We start from the raw sequence: 5,406 nt of genomic DNA, 5'->3' as shown, positions 1-5,406 counted from the left end.
TCTGCAAAATACAGCTGGGATTGTTTCTTTACTCACGTGATTTTTGTTTGATTCACATTGACAATGACAGTAATATTATTCTAGTAAGTGCTTTATTTACAACTATGACACATGAGTAAAAAGTTTACATATGTTACTGTGGAGTGTTATTATTCGTGATTTTTGTTCGATTCACATTGACAATGAGAGTATTATTATTCTACTACTAGCTTTATGACAACCACTATGACACATGAGTAAAAGGCTGACACATGTTACTGCAGAGTATCATTTTCGTGCTTTGTGTTCGATTCACATGAATAATAATATCATTATTCTATAATGTGCTTCATTGACAACCACTATGACACACAATTAAAAGGCTAACATATTATGTTACTGTGGAGTGTCACTTTTCTTGTTTGTGCTCTTTTCAATATAATATTAATGACACATGAAGAAAACTGTAATATATGTCATTTTTCTTGTTTGTGCTGTATCTGCATTATAAAAGGCTGAAATATGTGGGCAACACTGTTTTTGTTTTATACTTTTTATATATATTGGTTAATTAGTGAATGCTTGGTATCAAGTGTGTTGGTAAAGTATAAGATTGTAGTTGTGTTGGTAGTGTATGATGTGTTGCTGGAGTAGGATTAGATCATAGCTTTGTTAGTAGTATATAATTGGTGTAAGGTATGTTGGTTGAATGTGATTAGATAGTAGTTATGATGGTAAGGTTTGATTGGATGGTTGATATGCTGGTAGTGTAGAATTTGTGTTAGAAGTGTAATTGAACTATGATTAGATGGTTGATGTGCTGGTAGTGTATTTTTGGAGTTAGATGTGTAATTGGAGTATGATTAGATGGTTGATGTGTTGGTAGTGTATGATTGGTGTTAGATGTGTAATTGGATTGATGTAGGGTGTGTTGGTACAGTATGATGGGATGGTAGTTGTGTCAGTAGTATATGATTGATGTAGGGTGTGTTGGTGGAGTATGATGGGATGGTAGTTGTGTCAGTAGTTTAGGATTGGTGTAGGGTGTGTTGGTGGAGTATGAGGAGATGGTAGTTGTGTCAGTAGTGTAGGATTGGTGTAGGTTGTGTTGGTAGAGTATGATGATATGTTAGTTGTGTCAGTAGTTTAGGATTGATGTAGGGTGTGTTGGTGGAGTATGATGAGATGGTTGTTGTGTCAGTAGTATATGATTGATGTTAGGTGTGTTGGTAGAGTATGATGAGATGATTGTTGTGTCAGTAGTTTAGGATTGATGTAGGGTGTATTTGGTAGAATATGATGAGATGGTAGTTGTGTCAGTAGTTTAGGATTGATGTAGGGTGTTTTGGTAGAGTATGATGAGATGGTAGTTGTGTCAGTAGTTTAGGATTGATGTAGGGTGTGTTGGTGGAGTATGATGACATGGTTGATGTGCTGGTAGTGTATTATTGGTGTTAGATGTGTAATTGGAGTATAATTAGATGGTTGATGTGCTGGTAGTGTTTTATTGGACTTAGATGTGTAATTGGAGTATAGTTAGATGTTTTGATGAGCTGGTAGTGTATTATTGGAGTTAGTTATCAAAGGTACCAGGATTATAATTTACTACATCATATGCTACTGACACACCTACCACCAATCTTACACTACTGATACAATTACATGTGTAATTGAGGTATAATTAGATGGTTGATGAGCTGGTAGTGTATTATTGGCGTCAGTAGTGTAGGATTGGTGTTAGGTGTGTTGGTGGAGTATGATGAGATGGTAGTTGTGTCAGTAATGTACGATTGGTGTTAGGTGTGTTGGTGGAGTATGATGAGATGGTAGCTGTGTCAGTAGTGTATGATTTGTGTTAGGTGTGTTGGTGGAGTATGATGAGATGGTAGTTGTGTCAGTACACTAGTAGCCCGATTTCAGTCTGAAACGGTCATTTTGGTCTGATCACATCTTGATTGACTGGATTTACCGCTAGAGAAATTCGTCACGATATTTCAGTTCGTTAAGTCGCCGTTCAGATCGATAGCCTCATCAGGTAAATCAGTTCGTTAAGGCGTGTCAAGACGGAAAAGACTGAATCGTCTAGCGGGTTGTTTGGACCCGTTAAGACCATGTCAGACCAAAACAGACCATGGATACAAAGTAACGTCAAGATGTTGTCAGACCGTGTCCAGTCGTGTTCAGATTTTAATCATTTGGACACAAAACCAGTGAAACTTTCCCATTGTTTATCAGGGGTTGCTCCCCTTTTAAAAATAAAATAAAAATTAGAAAGAAGACGGTTTATGTTAACTGAAAGTCTACCACGTCCCTTTAATCATGTTAATTAAATAAAAAAGATATTCAATTTGAATTCTTACTTCATCCTATTTAACATGTTTTGTATATTTTAAAAAGTAGCTCAAAGTCATACTGCTGAACAAACCGCCGCGAATTGACTAAAAAAAATCAACAGATTGCCGAAATAACATTTATTCATTGAATGTAAGCACCTGAACCTTTATATTAAAGGTTTACAAGTGATTACAATACAGATCATTTTACACCCTTATCAAATAATTACGGATGTCGGCCGTGAACACTTGAAAACGCGTGATCTTAATAATTATGTTTAATCAAATTTAAGATGTAACATTTTTTAATATTGTAAATGAATGCATTCTCATTTAACTTTTAATGTTGGCTCTATAAATTGCATTTGAGTAAATTTGAGGCAGGGAAAAAAAATATATATATAACTAGAATCTATGTCTTTTCTCGTTTTCCGTTTACTGTCATGCCATTGTCCGTTCATTTTTGCCAGACTCATGCGTTTGACTTTCCATCTTTATTTTTAATTAGTCTATAATTCGAGAGTCTTTTATAAAAAAAATATTACATAGATCTACTAGAAGACTTCGTTAAAAGATAAAGTTTGAATATTATAGCAGAAAAAGGCCAGTGTACCTGAAGTACATTCAAAGACCAGGTTATATATATTACATAAATACAGCATAGTAAAGCTGGTTTAATTTGAATTACTATATCCGTTAGGGACATTTTCCGACGATAATTAATCAAATCTGACAAGCTTGATTAAAAACGGAAAACACGCCCGTAAACGATTTAACGTTACTGTACCCAACTTGTCGGATGTCGGCATCTTCAAATGGCAAATTTATTTTACACAAAATCGTTGACATGGTAGATGGACACTACAGCACAATATAAGCTGAGCTGGTAATTACAATTGGTGAGTAGATATGAATAATATTTTAAAACATGCCTATCAGACATGTCAGAGAATAATCATCATGATCATCGATTCGGCCAAGAGTTTGAAGGAAAAATACATTTGTGCATACAGTTATGAATCGACGTTCTAATACACAACATTCTTACACAGTAACTTGTTCAAAGGCAAAGTAAGAATTTGGGCTTGTAAAAAAATTGTTCCTGTGATTGGACCCCCCCCTTTTTTTTTGGAAGATCAATGCATGATTTGAAAAAGGTACATATAAACTATGGTTTAAATCCCCCCTTTTAAAAAAGCTGGATACACACCTGTTTATTGCCTAAACCATTGTGTGTATTCACAATGGTTTGGTTGTGGGGGTGGCCTATTACCAGACCTAACCCCCTGATGGAGTAACCCTACATATTCATATGTATTGTATGTTTAATAATGTATTGATAATTGTCACGTCTTAAAATTTGCATGAAATATTTGTCACTGGATTTTTTATAACTCATAACCAAACAATCTTCACATGACATGTGAAGATTGTTTGGTTATGAGTTATATGTCATGTATGTTACACTGATGATGTACCTATTTATATAGCCACTGATGGGTGATGTACAATAATTATAATTTATCACATATTTGTTATGAATACCTTCAAGGCTTGGGTTTGCATATGCAATAACCTCAAAATTGCCTGGGGCAAAAAAAAAGAGTAAATTGATATTGTGCCCTGATTCCAAATGATGTGACAGCATTGCGTCCTCAACGACAATTTTTTACACTTTTGTGATAAGAAATTTAAGATAATTTTCCAGGCATGTTTCATTAAATTGCAGGCGCGGATCCAGAGGGGAGTTCCAGGGATTGGAACCCCTTTCTCTTTTTGAGGATAAATGCATTTGAATGGGGACATGTAATTGGAACCCCCCTTTGTCCTGGTTTTCAAAATGGCTGGACCCTCCTCTGAATCGTTATCAATGATTTGTTTTGCTCTAAATTTTGTAGAACTTAAATATATGCATATATTATAACATGTTATAATCTATACATACCATTGCTTTGTCATGTATGTAGTAATATTCTAAAAATTCTATTTTTAAATAAAAAAGTATTATTAAAAGAATTTGTTGAATTATTATTACTACAAATATGACAAATCAAATACATGTAGTTACTGTAAATTCAGAAATTATTGCTTGCATTTATTATTGCGAATTTGTCATTTTAGACTTAAATGCGATTTTAATTTTTACGATTTTGTGAAAAATCCTGTTTAATTCATAGAAAATATCACTAAATGCGCGTTTAAAACTCAGTCGCATTTTTCGCAATAATAAAAACCTCACATTAATTTCTGAATTGACAGTAGTATATAAAATAGTATAAATGCTATTGACTTATTTAATTTTATACATGTTATATAATACATCTTATAAATTAATGTATATATTTTTGTAGATAAGATATCACATTGGTTTGAGCATGATTCCCAGCAAGATTATGAAGGGGCATATATATCATATATACATAGGAAATATATAGTGTCACCAAATTACTCTCATACGGTACCTCATTTGTACCTGTAGCTGTAAATTGTGAAACGGTGGATTCATTCATAATTTTGAGTTACTTATTGCAATTGGAAATACCGTTGATAAAGCTAACAGCATTATGCCATGATGTTGATGGAATGTTCTGATTGGACAAAAAGGAAATTGTGAATTGAACAAAAAGCAAACTTACAATTCATAGGAAAAAAAGTAGGAAATTGGAATAATGAAAATTCATAGTTTCAGTGATTACCTTACAATCATCATGATCATTGTCAATACTACAAGTGCATCATCATGATCATATATATCTGAATTCACCTTGGATAATTATTCATTTAAAATAAGAATTTGGATTTAATAAGAATTTCTATGCTGGCGTTGCTACTGTTGGCTTCATGTACCACCAGGGAGTGTTAAACCTTTTTGACCTTTCATGAGGGTCTGGCACGGTCTGTCACTATTGGTTAGTGTCATATATATGCATGATGATGGAAGTTTCACCAACCTAGACAAGCTTTACAGCCCTGGCACAGTTGTTGGTTGGACCTAAGAGTCAAATGACAGCTTGCTGTATACATTTGTAGTTCAAATACTGTAGTCTACATGTATTTTGACAATCTTCTAAATTACTGTTCATTCTGAAACTGG

General features: G+C 33.8%; 1 protein-coding gene across 1 annotated transcript in view; it reads right to left on the bottom strand.

Moving 5' to 3' along the window:
• LOC134718336 (uncharacterized) overlaps nt 1-5,406 on the bottom strand; it is a 184,466-nt gene that overhangs the window by 162,654 nt on the left and 16,406 nt on the right. The window lies entirely within an intron of this gene.

The sequence above is a fragment of the Mytilus trossulus genome, chromosome 5, assembly GCF_036588685.1.
Source record: "Mytilus trossulus isolate FHL-02 chromosome 5, PNRI_Mtr1.1.1.hap1, whole genome shotgun sequence".
Taxonomy (NCBI): Eukaryota; Metazoa; Mollusca; class Bivalvia; order Mytilida; family Mytilidae; genus Mytilus; species Mytilus trossulus.
Note: the sequence above shows the minus strand (reverse complement) of the source record. Positions and strands in the feature narration are given on the sequence as shown.